The sequence below is a fragment of the Bos grunniens genome, chromosome 9, assembly GCF_055505025.1.
Source record: "Bos grunniens cultivar Pamir isolate PY7600 chromosome 9, Bosgru_T2T1.0, whole genome shotgun sequence".
NCBI lineage: Eukaryota > Metazoa > Chordata > Mammalia > Artiodactyla > Bovidae > Bos > Bos grunniens.
The window spans coordinates 55,059,830-55,085,151 of NC_141173.1; the positions used below are offsets into that span (position 1 = coordinate 55,059,830).

The 25,322-nt window shown below is 37.8% G+C and overlaps 1 long non-coding RNA gene across 2 annotated transcripts in view; it reads left to right on the forward strand.

The window, feature by feature from the left end:
- Window positions 1-25,322, forward strand: part of LOC147365980 (uncharacterized) — a 100,036-nt gene that overhangs the window by 44,488 nt on the left and 30,226 nt on the right. For both annotated transcript variants that reach the window (XR_015133107.1, XR_015133106.1), the window contains exon 2: window positions 15,633-15,726. This is a non-coding gene — a long non-coding RNA (uncharacterized LOC147365980). The remainder of the gene's footprint in view (window positions 1-15,632; window positions 15,727-25,322) is intronic.

A 25,322-nucleotide genomic window follows, 5' to 3' on the forward strand; every position in this document is an offset into this window, starting at 1 on the left:
GCTCACTGCCCAGGATGGGTGCCACCCCTGCAAACTCCCTTTTCATCTAATCCCCTGCCAGTCTCACAGGTCAGAACTGGATCTCTTTTCCTCTCTTCCTAACCAATTAAATGTATATCTTATAGCCTTGGTTGTACAGGAGTCCTTCAGCTAGTTTCCAGTGAGAATATTTCCACGTGTATATGCATTTTTTACATTTTCATGAAGGGATGTGAGCTCCAGGTCCTCGTACTCTGCCATCTTGATGTCTTTCTCTCCACTTATTCTGTTCTGTTCCTAAGCATCTGTTTCATATTTTATTTTTCTGTCTTCCTGGTCTCTCTCTGTCTTTTGAAAATTTTTCATTTACTTTCCTTTTCTCAATATTCAGAAATACCTCCCAAATATCCTCTCAAAATAATGATTTTCTTCATGAAATTTTAATCCCATAGTTTGTTTTATGCCTTCAGTTATATGCTTTCTGACTTTAAAAATAATAGGTTATTTTTCTTCTCAGCTGTAATTTTTCTCACCTTTCCTCTTGTTTTGCACTATGTTCCTTTTCCCCTTCAGATTGTAAATCCTCTGGTGTCTAGCAATTATTTCCATTTTATACATTAAATCTCCTAAAGTATGTTCTTTATTTTTTATTGGTTATTTTTTTCACCCATTGCAGAATATTTACATAGCATCCATATTATTTTTTTATTTGTGTTTGAATGAATGCAAAATATTCAAGACTCATACTTTCCCCTTTACTCCATCTGAAAACTAAGTGAAGTTTTTCCCCTACATTTTTACATCTCTGTTTGACTGGGTACTTCTACTAGAATCTTTTTAAAAATTATTTTGTTTACTCAACCTCTGAAGAGGTATTGTTGAAATAAATTAGCATCAGACATGCAGAAAGATTAAGGGAGAGGAGAAAAGAGACAAGGAGTCTTAATAGATTAACACAACTGCAGAAGTGTGTTTTTTGAATGAATTTATTGAGCCTGCTTTCTCTTCCAAGAAAATAATATTGCTGTGCCCAATACCTTTCATGGGATATCTGTCAAAAGTTGGCAGAATACACATTTCTTATTTAGGTAGGGAATCATATTATTTTAGGGAAATTCATGTATCCTCTTTGAACCAACCACACAGTGATACAGTATGACAGAGTGATTTTTGCTGGATTTGCTGTATGTATGCTGAAATATCTAACTGCTATTGAGTATACATAAAATGATATGTATACCTAACCATCCTTCTAAGGCTGGCTTTTTTCTAAATTCCACAAATTTTGATAAATTATATTTTTGTTTTCATTGACTTCAAAATATAATTTAACTTCTTTTGAGTTTTTTTTTTTTTTCTTTGACCCAGGTATTATATAAAAGTGTTTTGTTTAATCTCCATGTATTGGGGATTTTTCTGCTGTTATTGATTTCTAGTTTAATTCTGTTTTTGAATGAGAGCAGATGTATCAAAGTAATTCTTTTAAATTTATGTTTTTATGTCCCAGAATAGGGTCTACCTTGGTCAGTGTTCCATGTGAGCTTAAAAATGACATGTATTCTACTCTTGCTGGATGAAGTAATCTATAGATGTCAATTCTATCCTGTTGATTGATGGTGTTGTTGAGTTCAAACCTGTACTTTCTGGTTTTCTGCCTGCTGGAACTCCCCATTTTTGATGGCAGTGATGAAGTCCCATATCTAAACGGGGTTCATTTCTCCTTGGAATTCTATTAGATTTTGCCTCGTAAATTTGACACTGTCCTGTTAGGTGCATAAGCGATGAGAATTGTTGTGTCTTATAGGAGAATTGACCCCTTTATCATAGAATATTCCCCTCTTTATTCTTGCCACTTTCTTACTCTGAATTGTGCTCTGTGCAAAGACTAATATAGCTACCCTCACATTTTTTTGAAAGCCTGTTACAAATTTCTTCATCCTTATACTTTGACTTTGAAACATGTAAAATATCATGTAAGAAACGAGTTGCCAGTCCAGGTTCAATGCACTATACTGGATGCTTGGGGCTAGTGCACTGGGACGACCCAGAGGGATGGTATGGGGAGGGAGGAGGGAGGAGGGTTCAGGATGGGGAACACATGTATACCTGTGGCAGATTCATTTCGATATTTGGCAAAACTAATACAATTATGTAAAGTTTAAAAATAAAATAAAATTAAAAAAAATTCTAAATGTAAAAAAACAAAAAATAATAAAAAATAAGGAACATATAGTTGTCTCTCATTTTTGATCCATTCTGACATCTCTCTTTTAATTAAAGCATTTAGACTATTGATATTCAAAGTGATTATTGATATAGTTGCGTTAATATCTACCATGTGTGTTAGTACTTTCTATCTCTTGCTTTTGATCTTTCTTCCTACTTTTATCTTCCACTCTTTCTGACTTTTGTGGTTTTAATTGAGCACATTATTATTCCATTTTCCCTGCTCTCATTATTTCAATTTTATTTATTTTTCCACTTTTTTACATGACCGTCCTAGAGTTTGCAATGTACACCTACATCTAGTCCAAGTATACTTTCAAATAACATTATACCCCTTCACTGGTGGAGGGAATACCTTACAATAACAAAATGATCCTCTATTTAGTCCCTTGTATCACTGTTATTTATATTGTTTATTCATATGTATTATTGCTTTTACTATTTTTAATAAACTGTTATGTGTTAGCATAGTCCATAAAAATTAAAAATTTTCTTTTACCTTCAGTTATCCATTTTGTGGTACTCCTTCTTTGTGTAGACCCAAGTTTTATACCTACCTAAATTTCTCCTTGCTAAAAGGACTTCTTTTAAGATCTCTTGCAAGGCAGTCAACTAATAACAAATTCCCTCAATTTTTGTTTGGGAAAGGCTTTACCTTTCACTTCTGAAAGATAATTTTGCAAGGTAACAGAATTCTGGTGTGGCGGGTTTTTTCCTCAGTAATTTCTGTATTTTACTCCACTATTGTCTTCTTTGCATGTTGTTCTAAAGAGAAATCAGTTATAATTGCTATAATTATCTCTATGATAATGGTAAGTACTTCCTTCCCAGCTATTTTCCTTTAGGGATTTTTTTCATTTTTCTGTTTTCTACAATTTGAAAATAATGTGTCTAGGTGAGGGTTTTTTTTCGCATTTATCTTGCTTGTTGTCTCCAAGCTTCCTGGATATGTGGTTTGGTGTTTGGAGTAATTATCAGTCATTATTGTTTCAAATATTGCTTGCACCCCTTTCTCTCTTGCTTTACCTTCTGGTATTCCTATCATATGTCACATCTTTGCAGTTTTCCCACAGCTCCCTGGTAGCTCAGATGGTAAAGAATCTGCCTGCAATGCAGGACACTGGGGTTTGATCCCTGGTTTGGGAAGATCCTCAGAAGGAGAAAATGGCTACCCATTCCAGTATTCTTGCCTGGAGAATCCCCATGGACAGAGGAGCCTGGAAGGTTACATTTCATGGGATCCCAAAGAGTTGGACATGACTGAGAAACTATCACTTAATCCATGCAGCTCTTGGATATTTTTTCTTTTTTTTCTCATAGTTTAATTGATGTTTGCCTTTTGCACTTTGGGAGATTACTATTTAGATATCCTCAAGCTCAGATATTCTTTCCCCAGCTGCATCCAGCCTACTAATAATTAGCTTGTCAAAGGTATTCTTCATTTCTCTTATAGTGCTTTCAATTGCTAGTGTTGTTGTTTTTTTTTTTTTTTTTGCGGGGAGAGTCTCGCTCAGAATTTTCATCTCTATTCTTATATCACCCATCTGCTTATGCATGCTATCTTCTTCAGTCATTAGAACTCTATGGTAGTTATCCTCAGTTCAGTTCAGTTCAGTTCAGTCGCTCAGTTGTGTCTGACTCTTTGCGACCCCATGGACTGCAGCACGCCAGGCCTCCCTGTCCATCACCAATTCCCGGAGATTACCCAAACTCATGTCCATTGAGTCAGCGATGCCATCCAACCATCTCATCCTCTGTCGTCCCCTTCTCCTCCTGCCTTCAGTCTTTCCCAGAATCAGGGTCCTTTCAAATGAGTCAGCTCTTTGCCTCAGGTGGCCAAAGTATTGGCATTTCAGCTTCAACATCAGTCCTTCCAATGAACATTCAGGACTGATTTCCTTTAGGATGGACTGGTTGGATCTCCTTGCAGTCCAAGGGACTCTCAAGACTCCAATACTACAGCTCAAAAGCATCAATTATTTGGCACTCAGCTTTCTTTAGAGTCCAACTCTCACATCCACACATGACTACTGGAAAAACCATAGCCTTGACTAGATAGACCTTTGATGGCAAAGTAATGTCTCTGCTTTTTAATATGCTGTCTAGGTTGGTCATAACTTTCCTTCCAAGGAGCAAGCGTCTTTTAACTTGATGGCTGAAATCACCATCTGCAGTGATTTTGGAGCCCCCCCAAAATAAAGTCTGACACTGTTTCCACTGTTTCCCCACCTATTTCCCATGAAGTGATGGGGCCAGATGCCATGATCCTCGTTTTCTGAATGTTGAGCTTTAAGCCAACTTTTTCACTCTCTTCTTTTACTTTCATCAAGAGTCTTTTTAGTTCTTCTTCACTTTCTGCCATAAGGGTGGTGTCATTGCATATCTGAGGTCATTGATATTTCTCTAAGCAATCCAGCAATAGTTATCCTAGCTGTTTTATATTCTTGGTCTGATAATTCCAGCATCCTTGCCATTTTGGGTACTGATGCATGGTACTGATCCATGCATCATGTCTGATGCATGTTTTGTCTTTAATCTTTGTTTTGCCTCTGAATATGTCTTGTTTTTGTTTGGTAGCTGAATACAATGTACTGGATAAAAGAAACATCTGTAAGTAGGCTTGGAATATAGTAGTGGTAAGTTATGGAGGGAGAGGAAGCTCTAAGACAGTGTTATATTTAGATCTCAGTATTTCAGTCTGCCTATGCCTTTGGACTGTGAGCTGCACAGTGCTTCTCATCCTCACCCTCTTTTAGGTGAGACAGAATACCTAAAGTGGGCATTGAGTATTTTCTTCTCTTCAAGTAAAAAGAAAAATACAGACAGCAGGTTTCATGTTTCTATTTTCCCAGGTCAATTAGACTCTTAATAAAACTTAGCAACTTAGACTCTGGTTAACTAGTTTCCCCTGAGGGCAGGCCTTGTTAAGAACACATGCTCTGGTGCATTTTAAAATGGCTTCAATTTCTATTTCCCTTCTGGAAGGCTGAGTGGGGTCTTTTCTGGTATTTACTGAGAACACTCACTCAAGATCCTGGAGTAATTCTGACCAAATTGTGGAAGCTCCTCTCTGACTGTGTTTCCTAGAGTATTTAATGCAAAAGGTTGTCCACAGTGGACTTCCAGTAATGCAACAATGTCAATTCAGGCTTTACTATTGCATGGCTAGTTCTTATGGAAGTTTCAGCTTGTGGTTTTCTACTCTGGTAAGTTCTGAAGTGAAGTGAAAGTTATTCAGTCGTGTCTGACTCTTTGTGACCCCAAGAATTCTCCAGGCCAGAATACTGGAGTGGGTAGCCTTTCCTTTCTCCAGGGAATCTTCCCAACCCAGGGATCAAACCCTGGTCTCCTACATTGCAGGAGGGTTCTTTACCAGCTGAGCCACCAGAGAATCCCTGGTAAGCTGTAATTCTCTGTATTTACTTGTTAATATCTGCAGTGTGAGAGCACATGCTTTCTCCAGTATTCCTGCTCCCAGCCCTCCTTTCAGAGATCTAAGTTTTGCTTTTACAGGTTGTTCATCATTTTGATTGTTGTTAGGATGGAGTGGCAGCTTCTAAGAGGCTGAAAAGCAAAGTGGATGTCCTGTTTTAACTTTTTCATAAGAATCCCTGCCTTAGTGAGCTCTTGCCAGTTAGAGATTCAGGATTTAGTCATCTTTTTTTCTTCGATTTTTGAAATGTGTTTTTTCCACTTAATCTTTTTTTTTAGTATCAAAGAATTTTTTTTTTCTGTTGAGGTACAGTTAATTTAAATATTATATTAGTTTCAGGTGTTTAGCATACTGATTTTTATATTTTTACAGATTACACTTCATTAAAAATTATTATAAGGTAATGACTATAATTCCCTGTGCTGTACAATATAACCTTGCTGATCATCTGTTGTATACATAGTACTTTGTATCTCTTAATTCCTCCATACCCCTAGTTTGTACTCCACCACTTCCCTTCCCTTTGGTAACACTAATTTTGTTTCTTATATATTTGAGTCTGTTTTTGTATATACACTCATCTGTATTACTTTTTAGGTTACACATATAAGTGATGTTCTACAGTATTTGTCTTTCTCTGTCTGGCTTATTTCACTAAGCATAATATTCCCTAGGTCTATCCATGTTGCTGCAAATGCAGAAATTTCCAGGCCCTTGTTTTAATAAATTGTCATCCCCTGCCCTCCCAACCTGCTTCCCTATTTTATTTTTCCTATAGTATTTGTCACATCTCAGTATGCTGTTGGACAAGGCAATGGCAACCCATTCCAGTACTCTTGCCTGAAAAATCCCATGGACGGAGGAGCCTGGTAGGCTACAGTCCATGGGGTCGCGAAGAGTCAGACACAACTGAGCGACTTCACTTCCAGTTTTCACTTTCATGCATTGGAGAAGGAAATGGCAACCACTCCAGTATTCTTGCCTGGAGAATCCCAGGGACAGAGGAGCCTGGTGGGCTGCCTTCTATCAGGTCGCACAGAGTCGGACATGACTAATGCGATTTAGCAGCAGCAGCAATGTGCTGTAGGATTTAACTATGCATTTTGTTTGTTATCTGTCTTTCCTGAGTTAAAAAGTAAACATGCTGAGCACGTATTTCTTTGGTTGAACCAGCCTGTGACCCTTTTTTAAAACTAGTAGTCATTTATGTTCAAACACATTCTAAAAGATCTGTTTTTTTTTTAAACTCCCATTCCTCACGGTTTGTGTTTTGGTTACACCTTCCTACTTATCCCTCAACTGTTTGTTGTAGTTATAGTTGATTTTTACATTACTTTGTCTTTTAATCTACCTACTGGCTTATTTAAGTGATCTTTAATCTTTATACAGATTTGCCTTTCCTAGTGGTATTTTTCATTTTTTATATATTTATATAAAATACATGTATAAATGTATATAAAGAATTTATACAAAATATTAAAATATATTTTATATATTTTGTACATTTCTTTTTTCTTTTCCATTTGGAGAGGATCCTACAATATTTCTCTGAGGGTATGTTTAATATTGATTAATTCTTTAGTTTTTTCTTGTCTGTGAGGTTCTTTATCTCTCCTCTATACTAAAAAATAATCTTTCTGGAAAGAGAATTCTAGGTGCAGGTTTTCCACTTTCAGCCTTCTGAGTATATCATGGTATTCCCTTCTTCTTCAGAAGTTTTACAGAAATATCAGGTGATAATCTTATGATAATTCCTTTGTATATTACTCTTTGTATTTCTCACTACTTTTAGAATTATATCTTTTTTTTCTTTCAATTTTGATACATCTTGATGTGAATTTTTTTGTGTGTGTGGAGGGAGGAGTTCATCTAAATCTCAGGTTGCCTTGACCTGCAGCAGCTGAAGCAGTGCTTAAGTTCTCATTCAGAGACTGAGGTAGGGTCTTGGCAGTGAGAGCTGAATCCTAGCCACTAGACCAGTGATCAGTGACAAGGCCCTAATCCTTTGGCTTTGCAGAAAAATTTCCCACCAAGATGGAAGGTAGTCAAACGAATAAAGTGTTCATTAGCAGGAAAAAAAGGAAAAAAAAGATGACAGTGCTTATGAATAGACACAAGGGTGGGCTCTGAGAGAGAGCTGCACCCTGTGTGGTAGCCTGAATCACTTTTATGGGGCATTTATTCCAGGTTTCCTTTGGCCAGTCATCTTGCTTTACCTGGTTCTGAATCTGTATTTGGTAAATCTCAGTGTCCTCCCATGTTTGAGCATGCATTCTTAGCCAAGATGGATTCTAGCAAAAAGGCCTATGGTATGTTGATATCATTTACTATGAGGTGACACTCCCTCCCTTTTGACCTCCAAGGAGCCTGTATGCACATGTGGCGGAGAGGAGCTACCCCACATCTGAGGTCAGGGGCAGAAGCCAGGAGGACCCCCATGCCTGAAGGGCGGCAACCAAGAGGAGTTACCCCACGTCCGATGTCAGGGGCAGCGGCTGAGAGTGCCAGGCTGCGACGGCGCAGGAATGGCTGAGAGGAGATACTCCGCATTTGAGGTTGGGGGGGGCAGCCGAGAGGAGCTACCCCACATCTGAGGTCGGGGGGGCAGCCGAGAGGAGCTACCCCGCATCCGAGGTCAGGGGCAATGGCCGGGAGGAGCAACCCCACATCCAAGGAGCCATGGCTGCGTGGGTGCAGGAGGGCCTAGAGGAGCTATCCCATGTTGAAGGTCTGGAAGGGTGATAGTGAGGAGATACCCCTCGTCCAAGGTGTAAGGAGCAGCAGCTGCGCTTTGCTGGAATAGACGTGAAGAGATACCCCATGCCCAAGGTAAGAGAAACCCAAGTAAGACGGTAGGTGTTGCAAGAGGGCATCAGAGGGCAGACACACTGAAACCATACTGACAGAAAACTAGTCAATCTAATCACACTAGGACCACAGCCTTGTCTAACTCAATGAAACTAAGCCATGCCCCTGGGGCAACCCAAGATGGTGGGTCATGGTGGAGAGATCTGACAGAATGTGGTCCACTGGAGAAGGGAATGGCAAACCACTTCAGTGTTCTTGCCTTGAGAACCCCATGAACAGTATGAAAAGGCAAAATGATAGGATACTGAAAGAGGAACTCCCCAGGTCAGTAGGTGCCCAATATGCTACTGGAGATCAGTGGAGAAATAACTCCAGAAAGAATGAAGGGATGGAGCCAAAGCAAAAACAATCCCCAGCTGTGGATGTGACTGGTGATAGAAGCAAGGTCCGATGCTGTAAAGAGCAATATTGCATAGGAACCTGGAATGTCAGGTCCATGAATCAAGGCAAATTGGAAGTGGTCAAACAAGAGATGGCAAGAGTGAATGTCAACATTCTAGGAATCAGAGAACTCAAATGGACTGGAATGGGTGCATTTAACTCAGATTACCATTTTATGTACTACTGCGGGCAGGAATCCCTTAGAAGAAATGGAGTAGCCATCATGGCCAACAAAAGAGTCCAAAATGCAGTACTTGGATGCAGTCTCAAAAATGACAGAATGATCTCTGTTTGTTTCCAAGGCAAACCATTCAATATCCCATTAATCCAAGTCTATGCCCCAAACATTAATGCTGAAGAAGCTGAAGTTGAATGGTTCTATGAAGACCTACAAAATCTTTTAGAACTAACAACCAAAAAAGATGTCCTTTTTATTATAGGGGACTGGAATGCAAAAGTAGGAAGTCAAGAAACACCTGGGGTAACAGGCAAATTTGGCCTTGGAATGAAGCAGGGCAAAGACTAATAGAGTTTTGCCAAGAAAATGCACTGATCATAACAAACACCCTCTTCCAACAACACAAGAGAAGACTCTACACATGGACATCACCAGATGGTCAACACTGAAATCAGATTGATTATATTCTTTGCAGCCAAAGATGGAGAAGCTCTATACAGTCAGCAAAAACAAGACCAGAAGCTGACTGTGGCTCAGATCATGAACTCCTTATTGCCAAATTTAGACTTCAGTTGAAGAAAGTAGGGAAAACCACTAGACCATACAGTTATGACCTAAATCAAATCCCTTATGATTATACAGTGGAAGTGAGAAATAGATTTAAGGACCTAGATATGATAGATAGGGTGCCTGATGAACTATGGACTGAGGTTCATGACATTGTACAGGAGACAGGGATCAAGACCATCCCCGTGGAAAAGAAATGCAAAAAAGCAAAATGGCTGTCTGGGGAGGCCTTACAAATAGCTGTGAAAAGAAGAGAAGTGAAAAGCAAAGGATATAAGCATCTGAATGCTGAGTTCCAAAGAATAGCAAGAAGAAATAAGAAAGCCTTCCTCAGTGATCAGTGCAAAGAAATAGAGGAAAACAATAGAATAGGAAAGACTAGAGATCTCTTCAAGAAAATTAGAGATACCAAGGGAACATTTCATGCAAAGATGGGCTCCATAAAGGACAGAAATGGTATGGACCTAACAGAAGCAGAAGATATTAAGAAGAGATGGCAAGAATACACAGAAGAACTGTACAAAAAAGATCTTCACGACCCAGATAATCACGATGGTGTGATCACTGACCTAGAGCCAGACATCCTGGAATGTGAAGTCAAGTGGGCCGTAGAAAGCATCACTATGAACAAAGCTAGTGGAGGTGATGGAATTCCAGTTGAGTTCTTTCAAATCCTGAAAGATGATGCTGTGAAAGTGTTGCACTCAATATGCCAGCAAATTTGGAACACTCAGCAGTGGCCACAGGACTGCAAAAGGTCAGTTTTCATTCCAATCCCAAAGAAAGGCAATGCCAAAGAATGCTCAAACTACCGCACAATTGCACTCATCTCACACGCTAGTAAGGTAATGCTCAAAATTCTCCAAGCCAGGCTTCAGCAATATGTGAACCATGAACTTCTGATGTTCAAGCTGGTTTTAGGAAAGGCAGAGGAACCAGAGATCAAATTGCCAACATCCGCTGGATCCTAGAAAAAGAAAGAGAGTTCCAGAAAAACATCTATTTCTGCTTTATTGACTATGCCAAAGCCTTTGACTGTGTGGATCACAATAAACTTTGGAAAATTCTGAAAGAGATGGGAATACCAGACCACCTGATCTGCCTCTTGAGAAATTTGTATGCAGGTCAGAAAGCAACAGTAGGAACTGGACATGGAACAGCAGACTGGTTCCAAATAGGAAAAGGAGTACGTCAAGGCTATATACTGACACCCTGCTTATTTAACTTATATGCAGAGTACATCATGAGAAATACTGGACTGGAAGAAACACAAGCTGGAATCAAGATTGCTGGGAGAAATATCAATCACCTCAGATATGCAGATGACACCACCCTAATGGCAGAAAGTGAAGAGGAACTCAAAAGCCTCTTGATGAAAGTGGAAATGGAGAGTGAAAAAGTTGGCTTCAAGCTTAACATTCAGAAAACGAAGATCATGACATCTGGTCCCATCACTTCATGGGAAATAGATGGGGAAACAGTGGAAACAGCGTCAGACTTTATGTTTTTGGGCTCCAAAATCACTGCAGATGGTGACTGCAGCCATGAAATTAAAAGATGCTTACTCCTTGGAAGGAAAGTTATGACTAACCTAGATAGCATATTCAAAAGCAGAGACATTACTTTGCCAACAAATGTTCGTCTAGTCAAGGGTATGGTTTTTCCTGTGGTCATGTATGGATGTGAGAGTTGGACTGTGAAAAAGGCTGGGTACTGAAGAATTGATGGTTTTGAACTGTGGTGTTGGAGAAGACTCTTGAGAGTCCCTTGGACTGCAAGGGGATCCAACCAGTCCATTCTGAAGGAGATCAGCCCTGGGATTTCTTTGGAAGGAATGATGCTAAAGCTGAAACTCCAGTACTTTGGCCACCTCACGCAAAGAATTGACTCATTGGAAAAGACTCTGCTGCTGGGAGGGATTGGGGGCAGGAGGAGAAGGGGACGACAGAGGATGAGATGGTTGGATGGCATCACTGACTCAATGGACGTGAGTCTGAGTGAACTCTGGGAGTTGGTGATGGACAGGGAGGCCTGGCAAGCTGCGATTCATGGGGTTTCACAGAGTCGGACACAACTGAGTGAACTGAACTGATACAGTTGAAAGGTTTTCTTGATTTTGAGAATGAAAAATATGTGGGTTCTGCGTTTTATCTGGGCAGGGCTCAACTCATCTCTCCTGCTATATTGGAGTATCTGTCCACAGCAGAGAATCAGCTGTTCACTCTGAGGTCCATCTAGCTCCTGATTCAATCTTATTTTGAACTTCTATGATTCCTTTACCAAGATATATTTCCTTCTTCAGGTGTGGAACATTTTCAACTATAATTTCTTCAAATACATTTCTGATCCCCTTCTTTCTCTCTTCCCTTCTGGAACACTTATTAAGTAAATGTTAGAATGGTTAATGTTATCCTAGCCATCTCTTAAGTTGCTTCATGTTTTTAATTGTTTTTTTTTTTTTTTTCCTGCTTCTGCTGATTGGGTGATTTCCATTATTGTATCTTCCAGATCACACATTGCATTCTTCTGTGTCACTTAGTGTGCTGTTCATTTGTTCTAGTGTATGTGTATTTTTGTTTTTAAAATTTCAGGTATTGAATTATTTATTTTTTATTGGGACTTTTTATATTTTCTAGTTCCTTGTTAAAACATTAAGTATTCTCTTCCTCTATGAATTTAGGTAAAAGAGTTACCTATTGTGCTCTTCAAGGTGTGCTTTAATGTGGGAGTGTCTCAGTGCAAACCACATATGCCCAATTCCTTTGATGGGATGGCTGGATTTGAGGTGATTGCCAGTCATGTCTTTCCTCAGGTTGTGCTGACAGTTGTCATATTGATTGGGCATTGGACTGGAGATGGAGGAGCTAGCACCATGATTGAGGTGGAACTTCCTCTCTACTCAGTGGCCATCACTGCCCTGTCATGCATAGCGTCTGACCCCAATTTGCTGGAGCAGAAACCCTGAAAACAGGCTGGAGATGGCTCTGTTCCCTTTATGTGTGGGTTTTCCCTCTCCTCACAACAGGTTCTTTGCCTTAGAGGGAAGGTGTGCTTAAGCAAATGGGGCCTGTGCACATACAGAGGTCCAGTGTGCTGCCTGTGTAGGCATCTTCAGCTTCACTGAGACATAGCCCATGGTTGAGTCTTGTCTCTGGTCCTGGACACCCCAGGCTGACTATGATGTGGACTGAGTGGAGCCAGATCATTTGCTTGGTCTGGGCTGGGGTACATGGTGAGGTGCTCAGGACACCTGGCATTCAGTAGAGCAGACCTTTTCCAGTCTACCTCAGGGCCAAGGCACCTTTGTCTCTCATAGCTCATCTGTGACCCCAGCCTCTGTGGCTCTCACTCTGTGTGAAACTGCCCTGTGGGGGAGTGTGAGACCCAGGTGATTTCTCTGCAAGTATCCAGGGTGGGCTGTGATAGAGCTTCTGCCATCAGAAATCTGGGCTGTTTCTGGGACAACACTTGAGTAAGTGCCAAGAATTGCTGTCACTGTTCTCCCTGGGCTGCCCCTGGGACTGGGTCCCTTCTGTGTCCCTAGGTCGACTCTTTTCCCTGCCCTGTTTGACCCAGGCCCAGTGATTTACTGTGATGTGGGGTGAGTGGGGTTGGACCATTCACTCATCTTGGGCTGGACCATGCAGCAAAAGGGTCCTGGGAAGCCTTGTTGCTGCTACACTTGACCTTTCTCTGCCTTGCCTTGGGGGCAGCTCGTGTCTGTGTGTTCTTCTGTGAACAGAGTTCAGTGTTTCTTAGATTTTCTGTCTGTTCCGGAGGCCCTGGGTGCTTCTCTCCTCCACATAGGACCCTTGGCTCACTCCCTTAGGGTGGGTTTTTATGAAGCCCTATGATCTCCTTTTACCTTTGTGTCTCCTCCAAGATGCACAATTCCTAACTAAGCATCTTTTCTTCATTTTCTAACTAATACTTCTGTATCTTTCTTACAGTCTTCACTGTACAGGAGTCCTTCTGCTAGATTCAAGAATTGTTCCACATATAGATGTATTTTGATATTTTCTTGAAGGGATGTGAGCTCCATGTCCTCCTAGTTGGCAATCTTGATCTCCTCCTCTCCACTTATTCTCTTCTTTTCTGAGGTATGTGTGTTTTAATCTTCCTGTTGCCTTCCTTGAGTCTCTCAGTTTCTTGAACAATTCATTTTCCTTTTTTTAATATTCAGAAATAGCCTCTCAAATATTTCATCAAAATGATTTATTTTTGAAATTTTAATTTCATTGTTTTGTTTGTTTCTAATAGCTTCAATTATATGGCTTCTGACTTTAACAAATAATGTCAGCTCATTTTTCATCTCAGATATAATTTTACCTCATCTTTTCTCTTTTTTGTTCTGTTTAATTTTCCTTCATATTTTAAACCACCTGGTACCCAACAACTGTTTCTATTTTATATAGTAAATCTTCTTTTATTTTATTTTTTAACTTTACAATATTGTATTGGTTTTACCATATATCAAAATGAATCTGCCACAGGTATACATGTGTTCCCCATCCTGAATCCTCCTCCCTCCTCACACCATCTCTCTGGGTTGTCCCAGTGCACCAGCCCCAAACATCCAGTATCATGCATCAAACCTGGACTGGCAACTCATTTCATATATGATATTATACATGTTTCAATGCCATTCTCCCAAATCATCCCACCCTCTCCCTCTCCCACAGAGTCCAAAAGACTGTTCTATACATCAGTGTCTCTTTTGATGTCTCGTATACAGGGTTATTGTTACCATCTTTCTAAATTCCATATATATGCATTAGTATACTGTATTGGTGTTTTTCTTTCTGGCTTCACTCTGTATAATAGGCTCCAGTTTCATCCACCTCATTAGAACTGATTCAAATGTATTCTTTTTAATGGCTGAGTAATACTCCATTGTGTATATGTACCACAGCTTTCTTATCCATTCATCTGCTGATGGACATCTATGTTGCTTCCATGTCCTGGCTATTATAAACAGTGATGCGATGAACATTGGGGTACACATGTCTCTTTCAATTCTGGTTTTCTCAGTGTGTATGCCCAGCAGTGGGATTTCTGGGTCATATGGCAGTTCTATTTCCAGTTTTTAAAGGAATCTCCACACTGTTCTCCAAAGTGGCTGTACTAGTTTGCATTCCCACCAACAGTGTAAGAGGGTTCCCTTTTCTCCACACCCTCTCCAGCATTTGTTGCTTGTAGACTTCTGGATCACAGCCATTCTGACTGGCATGAAATGGTACCTCATAGTGGTTTTGATTTGCATTTCTCTGATAATGAGTGATGTTGAACCAAAGAACTAAATAGACATTTCTCCAAAGAAGACATACAGATGGCTAACACCACAGTAAATCTTCTAAAGTGTGTTCCTTATTTATCTCTTATGGTTTTCTTCTTATATGTTACAGAATATTTACATTAACATCCATATTTTTTTTTCTATTTGTGTTTGAATGGATGTTCTCCACCTAAAAATAAGTGGATTTTCCCTTTCCTTTTTGTACCTCCCTTTGATTGGGCACTTCTATCAGAATATTTTTTTAAATTATTTTTAATACTAAACCTAGAAGAGATATTGTTGATGTGATTTAGCATCAAATATATCCAGAAAGATTAAAATAAAAGAGAAAGAGCTGAAACTAGAAGAAGTCTTAATAGGCTAATACCTGTAAGAATGTGCTTTTTGAATGAATTTATTGAGCATACTTTCTTTTCAAAGAAAATAATTTTTCTGTGCTCAATACCTTTCATGTGACATCTGAATGAAAAATTGGCAGAATACACCTTTCTCACTTAGGCAGAGAATCATTTTATTTTAAGGAAGTTCTTTTATCCTTGAGCCAGCCACACAGCAATAAGTTGTGTCAGAGATTGATTTTTGCTGGATTTGCTGTGTGTATGCTGAAATATGTAATTACTATTGGTTTCATAGTACAAGTAGCTTAAAGCAGTCATCTCTTTTATAGAAAGCTTTCATATCTTCTCTCATTTCTCTAAATTTAGGTACAGTTATTCTCCTATCCTTGAAAATGTTCTCCACATTGGAAATGACTCATGATTCTTCGGAAATCTACACAAACACTGATGTATCCAAGTGGTGAGTTTTTCCAAATTTACTCGAATACTATTTGCTGAAGATGCCAAATGGCATTTCTAAATCATTGAGCCCACTTAATCTCATATTGTGGTCCCTTGTAAACTTTGATAAGAGGATGTTGCAATTTACTGCATTTATTTCTTTTAAAAATGAAACTTTCTTTAGAATAGAGCTGTGATTTAATTATAGATGACTATAAAATCCATTTCCTTTGTAATATTCTAGCAGTTATAGTATTTGTTTGCTATCACGTGATATTTGGTTTAACATCCGACAGTGTAAAATAGTCAGGGTTCAGTTTCAGAGAAGGTAGACTCTTACATTGTAGAAAGCATCACATTTAACTGGGAACCATTTTTAAGTGTATACTTCAGTATGTTAAGTATAGTTACATCGTTGTGCAACAGATCTCTAGAGCTTTCTCTTCTTGAAAAAGTGAAATTCTGTACCCACTAGAGACTAATTCTCCCTTCCCCTCCCACTGCCCCTTCACAATTACTTTTCTATTTTGTTTTTATAATTTTGATCAATCAGATATACTTTCTATGAGTAGAATCATATAATGTTTGTTTTTTTGTGACTGACGTACCTTGCTCAGCATATTGACCTTGAGGTGTATCCATGTTTTAACATTGACAAGATTTCATTTTAAGACTATGTAATTTTCCACTATATGTATATGTTACATTTTATTTATTCATATGTTGATGGATATTTGGGTAGCTTTTACCTTTTGGCTCTTATGATTGATGCTGCAATGAATAGGAGAGTTCACATATCTCTTTGAGATACTGCTTTGATCTGTTAGATATACACCCAGAAGTAAAATTGCCAGATCATATGGCAGTTCTATTTTTAATTTTTTGAGGAACATCTGTATGATTTTGCATAAGGGCTACACCATTATATTTCCACCAACAATCCACAAGATTCCAATTCCTCTACATCCTTGTGAGTACTCATTTCCTATTCTTTTGATAGTGGCCAACCTAATAGATTCACAATGCTATTTCATTGTGATTTTGATTTGCATTTCTCTTATTATTAGTGATGTTGAGCACCTTTTCCTATTCTTGTTGGCCATTCATATATCTTCTTTCTAAAATTGTCTATGTGCATCATTTGTCCATTTTTTAAAACAAAATTATCTGGTTTGTTTTGTTTAGTGGGAGTTTCTTATATTTTGGATGAATAGGATATTTAGATATTTTAAGCACAGGAAGATATGTTGCAGTGTATTTAATGGCTTTAAAAGTCATTGGTTACGCTTAAGAAATGTATTTTAGGTTAAGATTTCAAAAGGACTTCAGTGAAGAACAGAGTCACAATGGGAAGTAATATTCTTTGACTAAGAAAATTAGAAAGCTGTCACTGCATATCCCAGCTCTAGAGTCATGCTGTGCCATATAACCAAATAAGGAGGCCACAGCAAGATGGGAAAATTTAGTCAAAAAGCCATTCTCAGAAAATCCTCATGATCAGGGAGGCACTGTTACAACTGCAGCTTCCAAAACACCTGTAAAAATCACTAGGAAATTGAATACCCTACACAACTCTTATAATTAATACTCACGGATCAAGCGACCACACTTTAATATTTTTGTTAGTGCTGCAAAAGAAAACCAGACACCCTGTGATGGTCTTTGCAAGTAGAAATGGGGGGAAAAAAAAAGCATAAGTAGGCTCTACATAACATTAATCATGCTAATGTCATGACAATGTATCTGATTGGCAGAGCCAAAATCTTATACAGAACTGTATTGCAAGAGTTTGTAGAAAAATGCAGAATTGTAGCCTCTGAAATATGAAACCATTCCATAAATATATTAAGATGGCTATTGGGCTCCAATCCATCATATCTACCTCTAATTAAAGTAATGGAATTTACTTCTCTTTGTTTTCCTCTTATTATGCTAAGAGTGAAAGAGGTTGGGTTTAGAAGTTTTCATTTATTAAAATCATCCTGGTATGATTTTCCTAAAATTCAAGTCTGATTATGTCATTCTTTTGCTTAGACCATGACATGTTAGTACAAAATATTAATTATTTATTATAATTATGTTCATTTGTTCTTTTTTGATACTTCAGAAAGATGTACTCACTTACTGGCTTGCATATTGGCTCTTTTGGCAGTGAAAGAAGGTTGACCTTTGTGACTATATTCTAAATTAGATTAGCATGTGTGTATGCCAACTGTAGGCAACTCTACTTTTATTTATGAGCCATGATAAAGTTAATCCCAGTCACAGGTGTTATTCTGGATAATGGATGAGAATAAACTGATAGAAATGAGAATTATTTGTAATATATAAGAAAGAAGAAATGAAAGTTAGAAGTCAGCTGGCTTCTAAGAATATTGAACTGTCCAATAAAATTAAAGCTGCTATATACATGAAGAGGTAGGATAGCTTTTTAATTGTCCAAAAATCAAATATGCAAAACCTGTTTTAGTCTGTATTTAATATGTAGACATTTGTTAGAAAAATGATCTTTTTCAGAAGGAAATATAATGGAATTTATATGTTTCTTATAAGTCAAAATGTTATACATTATTGAAAATGTCATTCCATCTTAATCCTAAAATTACTACTCTATTTTGTCCCAAGTAATTTACAATCAAATTTAAAGACAGAAATATTAATGGAATAAGTTTAGGAACCAAGTTTTCATTTTCAATAAAATGACAATTTCTAAGGAATTATAATCCTTGAATAGAACTGTTAGAGATAATTTCTTCTAAAATAGCTCATGATAGGAATATTGAGATTATTACATTTTGATTATAAAGCTGATATGGGATGCTATTATAGATTAAAATCTAAGAGAAAAAGTTTTCAAGAGGAATTTTGGTATGTTCCAATGTCCTTAGGAATTATAAAAATATATCCACAGAAGAAGCATATCACAATTTTTGTCTTACAGAACTATGGGATTTTCATCAACCCCCAGTTATCAGTGAAAGTTATTCATTCGCTGATTCAAATATATTTACTTAATGCCTACTGTGTTTCAGGCATATAGCTAAGAGGTCATAAAAAGGAATAGAGAAAAAAATCTTTCCAGTGATGCTTGTATTCTAGTACAGATAGACAATAAACAAAATAAATAAGCATGATAAAGTAATAAATCAGGTATTAACAAGTGCCATGGAGAAAAATGAAGCAACAAATAAGGAGATGAAAGTCTTATGAAATTGAAAACTGGATCAAGACCCAAAGTTGGTGAAATATAGCATTATTTATAGGAAGAGTACTCAAGGTAAAATCAGGGTTTTGTGCAAAATCTTTAGGTCAAAGCTTGCCCAGAATGTTTGAGGAATAGTAAAGGAGGTCACTGTGTTTGGAGGAAATAATGGGGAGATGTGATTGGAGAGAAAAGGAAAAATAAAATCAGTAGAGCCTCATAGGCTATCATAATGATTTGGTTATTCTTTTAAGTCATTGGACGGCTTAAAGAAAAAAAAGTAATTGGTCAAGGAGATTATAAGGAATAAATATGGAGCAGAGGGACAAATTTAGAGATGGCTAAAATAATCTAAGCAAGAAATTTTTATGGCTTGTGGATTATGGTACCAGAGCATGGAGGTGAAAAGAAGTAAAGGAATGATAAAAGCCATATTTTAAAAATATTCACTAGGGGAAAAGAATTAATGCACTTGATTTTAGCTAGAGGTGTAGATATTTTGTCTCTAGTAAAAAAAAGAGATGGAATGTATATTATTAAGTGATACAGAGACTTACTGATGTTCTATTTCTAGAATTTTTTTCTCAGTTTGTAGCAGACTCACCAACTATGAGGGAGTAAAGTGAACGTATCTGGCAAATACAGCATGATTGCCATGGAACTCTATAGACTGTGTACTTTACATTGATAGTAATGTGCATAAAGTGTAAACAGCATGATGGTATATAAATTTCTGGCCATATTTAGTTACTCATGTATAGGATCAGAGGAGACAGAGTTAGATTTAACTAGGGTTTTTAACTAGGCTTAGGATTTTGCTAAAATGAATACAAAATATAAAGGTGATGAGATTTAAAAATATATGGAAAGGAGTAATTTTATTGATGGGATATAGAATCAAAACTAAGGTTGAAAATGATGATGTAAGTACAGTGAGGCATGGTAGAATGGTAGTCAGATTCATAGACTATAGGTTCTAGTGGGTATGAAGGAATTAATGGAGTTGCAGTACTAAAGGGGTGAATTAAAGTAACTAGAGAGTGGTATGGAGAAGGCAATGGCACCCCACTCCAGTGCTCTTGCCTGAAAAATCCCATGGACAGAGGAGCCTGGAAGGCTGCAGTCCATGGGGTCGCTGAGGGTCAGACACGACTGAGCGACTTCACTTTCACTTTTCACTTTCATGCATTGGAGAAGGAAATGGCAACCCACTCCAGTGTTCTTGCCTGGAGAATCCCAGGGATGGGGGAGCCTGGTGGGCTGCTGTCTATGGGGTCGCACAGAGTCGGACACGACTGAAGCGACTTAGCGGCAGCAGCAGCAGCAGCAGAGAGTGGTATGCATGAAACTGAGATTAGGAAGAAGTTGTATTTGTTTATAATGACAGGATCCAGTGCCTGAATATAGAAGTGAAAGATTGATAAAGGGTGGAAGAAAAGTTCGTAGAAAGAGAATCAGAGAAACCTACAGAATAGGTAATAGAAGGATCGTATTTACAGATAATGAAATGACTAGAAATATAAGAAAAGTGTTGAAAGAAATGGCAGTATAGAGTAACTTAAATCTTCAAAGCATAGACATCATCTATGTGCCCAATGACTGCAATTTTTCAATTGCCTGTGATTCAAAGGTAAATGATTTTAGGGATAGAATTGGGAAAATGCCTGAAAGAATAAAGGAGAGAAAGAGAACTCCAAAAATGGCACTGGAAGTGTCAGGGAGAAAAGAATTGCCACTGAGGAGCCCTCTAGGTAAGCTGTCGTTCCACATACTTTTGTGAAGATGGGCATATCTATAGGGATTGGCTACCTCTACACTAATGACTTTGTTGAAAATAATTCTGTGCAATGTCTCCTCTGCCTGTGTGGTTAAAGGAATGGGCTGGGCAGGATTGTATACTGGTGAAATTTTAACATTCAGGATATAATTCACATTCTTCAAATTAACTCTATAAATTTTGAACCACCTGGTTATTATCTAAAATTAAACACGTGGAGAATTATATTAAAGGTCCCTCCTTAGAAATGGCTTTCCTCAGTGTGCTAAGACTATAATATAACTTAATTAGAGAGCTTTGCTACCATCAGCAACTTTGTGTGTTGGAAACCAGCTATTTTAAATTACAAATTTTCTCATTAGCCATTGAATAGTCCTAGAGATAAGAAAGCTTGCATTGCTACATATTTCTCCCAAGCTGTCTTTGGAGATGGGATTGTTGTTCTCTTGGGTGAATTTTAGACTTCAGCTCTGCTAATTACCAAGAAAGGGGAATATTACATATGAGCAATCAATTTTCATAGAAGAAATACATAAGTTAAAGGAGATTAGAGGTCATAAGAATGTCTGTTCATAAGTGCTTTATAATTTTTATACACTTTTAAAATCTTACATTTGTAGTAAGATGGTCTTTGCTATGCTTAGAGTAAGTTACCCTAACCATCTTTTTCTTAGTTATTTTTTATGTAGCAGGAGCAGAAAAATACTCTTTTTTGAGGGGTAACATAGCAAAAATAAGAATTCACCCCATCAAAAACAAATTGATGAAACTCCTCAGTTGCATTGCTTATGTAATTTTATTTTTCCACAAGAGAAAGGTCTTAGTATTTTTATCACCTTGTTAGTTGCTCAGTTGTGTCCAACTCTTTGCGATCCCATGAGTATAGCCTGCCCACCTCCTCTGTCCATGGAATTCTCCAGGCAAGAATACTAGAGTGGGTTCCCATTTCCTTTTGCAGGGGAATCTTCCCAACCCAGGAACTGAACCTAGGTCTCCCAAATTGCAGGCAGATTCTTTACCATCTGAGCCATAGGGAAGTCCATTTCATCACCTTAGTTACCATAATATTTTTTCTAAAGACTTGTATTTCATAATCAAGAAAGATGCTAAAGGTTTTTGAGGGCTTAGAATTTAAATTTCTGGAGCTACATTAAAATTACCTTTACAATCCCATATATTCATTTTGATGAGTAAATATATTTTCAAGTATGCCTCTTCAAGTATTCAGTTCAATTCATACCTCAGTTGTGTTCTGACTCTTTGCGACCCCATGAACGGCAGCATGCCAGGCCTCCCTGTCCATTACCAACTCCCAGAGCCTACCCAAACTCACATCTATTGAGTCAGTGATGCCATCCAACCATCTCATCCTCTGTCCCCTTCTCCTCCTGCCCTCAATCTTTCCCAGCATCAGAGTCTTTTCAAATGAGTCAGCTCTTTGCATCAAGTGGCCAAAGTATTGGCGTTTCAGCTTCAACATCAGTCCTTCCAATGAACACCCAGGACTTATCTCCTTTAGGATGGACTGGTTGGATCTCCTTGCAGTCCAAGGGACTCTCAAAAGTCTTCTCCAACACCACAGTTCAAAAGCATCAATTCTTCGGCGCTCAGCTTTCTTCACAGTCCAACTCTCACATCCATACATGACCACTGGAAAAACCATAGCCTTGACTAGATGGACCTTTGTTGACAAAGTAATGTCTCTGATTTTTAATATGCTGTCTAGGTTGGTCATAACTTTGCTTCCAAGGAGTAAGCGTCTTTTAATTTCATGGCTGCAGTCATCATCTGCAGTGATTTTGGAGCCCCCCAAAATAAAGTCAGCCACTGTTTCCACTCTTTCCCCATCTATTTGCCATGAAGTAATGGGACCCATGCCATGATCTTAGTTTTCTAAATGTTGAGCTTTTAAGCCAATTTTTTCACTCTCCTCTTTCACTTTCATCAAGAGGCTCTTTAGTTCTTCAAGTATTAATGTGTGCTAAAAAGTACAACAAAGTCTTGAAAATAACACTACAAATATATGCAACTTCTCATCAAAAGCAGCAATTAAGTGTCATGAAGGTCCATTTCATCCCTTTATTTGTTTAGAGGTAAAAATAAGAGGAGTAAAATGCACAGTCTGTAGCAGTTCAAACTCCAGATATTCAATTACCTGGTGGCAGCTGATCATTAGATTAGATACATCCTAGCACATCACAGAGGGGGAAAAGGTTCCTCTAGAGACAAAGGTGCTTTAAAGCAATTTCACTTCTCATTATGTTTCCTGTAAGATTTTATTTGTGTCTGATTTAAAATAGGATATAATCTAGAGAGAGAAAGAAATCAAAAGATTAACATCATCTTATTATCTTGTATGAAATGGGCCTGGGCTCAGGCTTGTATGATGAAAACTATAGAAATTCTCTTTTATTTAAAATGAGGGGATTGTCACTGAATAGAAAATATGAGCAGACATATTAGTTTCGTGTTCTGGCATAGCATAAGTTAATGTCTATGATTAAAATGTTTAGCTTTCTTGTTATACACCTAAATAACATTTTTTGTGTTTTTTTTCATTCCTGGATTGTGACCTTTGTAAAATTTTTATTAAGTGAAATATTAGGGCCTGCAATAAATATTAGTCAAATTTAATTGAATTATGAAAAAAAATGTATCTTTTACTTATTTCATCCTCAGCATTAGAAAGCAGTAAACTTGTAAAAGCATTTTTCACACACAAACTAATTCAGGTTGTGTCCTGTTGACTTAGTTTTAGACGTTGTAAATTTGAAAAACATATATTCTGACCTTTTATGTGCTAATTACTTTATGTGGAATTTATGTTGGAAAGTGTTAGGAAATAAGATTTAGGATACTCTTGCATGTGCTATTGATGTTTATAATTTTGAGTGGAAAGGGGTCTTACTACCCTGAAGCTGTTCAAAAACTAGAAAAAATAGACAAAATTTGTGGTACTCAAAAATATGCATCTTGATTCTTATTTTCCATTTTTCCCTTAACATAGTTGGTGGGAAAGTATTTTTCTCTTTCTCTTGAAAACAATCTCTGTCTTTGATTTTAAAGTTCTAAAAATAGCTTTTAGATAGTAAATTGTTCTGTAGTCATATAAATTAATAGAATCTTAATTAAGAAATTAGAAAAGACAATCCTTTATACTAATCAAGTTGTTTGAAATAGCAAGTTTTTCAGTGCATTGAAAATATCTTCAGAATGTCAGTGGCTGCCAGGGAAAGTGTTTATTTCTTACTCTGAGATCTGAGAACCCAGCTCCCCTGGGTTCATCTAGTTTAAGCTGTATATGAGGCTTCAGTTTAGTTTATACTTTTCTCATTTGTCTTCATCATGCTTCAACCAGCTACTACTCAGGGTATTTGCTCCTCATGGTAAATAGCAGAAGTACAAGAGATCAAAACAAATCCTGCAAGATTTGAAACCTCTGCTTTTATTATACTCATTAAAATTCCATTGGCCATGGAAACTCACATGGCCAAGCTTAACATCAATGAGGTGAGAAATTATCTCTCGCAGAGAGGTAGGTGAAGAGACAATGGCATAGAGGGAACAAAGAAGTGTTGGAAGACAGTGTAATCTACCACAGTGTCAAGTGTGATTAAATAGCAGTTCCTCTCCCATCCTCCAGAAAAACCATAGTAAACTGTCAATTAGCAGTGGGATGGCCATTATGGTCATTCAATTCTAATATTTCTCCCACTCAACTCCATCCCTCTCTAATAAACAAACTAACTGATTCATAGCTAGAGAATAGAGAGATGTTATGGGAAGGTGAACTGTAAAGAAAAGAAATCAATTAAATTTCTTGGGCTTCCCAGATGACTCGGATGGTAATACAGGAAACCTGGGTTTGATCCTTGGGTTGGAAAATGCCCTGGAGAAGACGAAAGGGAAGTGACTTCTTGCTCTGTATGACTGGCTGATATTTAAATAGAGGCAATATTGTGGGATCTGTCCTTGGTGCTGAACAGATTCTCCTGATGGCACTTTTCAGGTGCAACATTCAGAACATAAGCAATACTTTTCTCTCAGTCGATGGCTTCACTATTCCTTTCTGTTGTGTGTATGTGTAGTTCACTCCTCATAGTCTCTAGAGTCTTGGCACACTTTTTAAACATTTCTCTTTAGTAGGACTTAAAAGAGCTCTAGGCCCACTCTCCTATATTGCTTATTTCTGTTTCAAGGAAGCACTCATGCATATTTTGATATATCAGTGAAAAGTAGTCCAGTTATTCCCTAGAAGCACTCAGTTACCTGTTTCTTCCCTGGTTAAGCAGCTCTCTAAGCAACTTCTTTCACTTGCTTTCCATTTTTTCCCAAACTGAGAAGGACATACTCCAAAATTTTCATTAAAGGCCTTAGAAAATTTGCCTGTCTATAATTGGTGTGAAAGAAGTATTTTCACTCTCCCATCCTTTTCCACAAGATGAAGGGGGTGGGAATTATGGAGGGTAGCAATTTTCTTTCAAAAAGCCAAATGAAAAATAACTTATTTTTATTTTGTAGCATATTTTAATTGAAATATGGTTGGCATATAATATTATGTTAGTTTCAAGTGTACCACATAATGATTTGACATTTGCATATGAAATGATCACCACACTAAGTCTTGTAACCATCT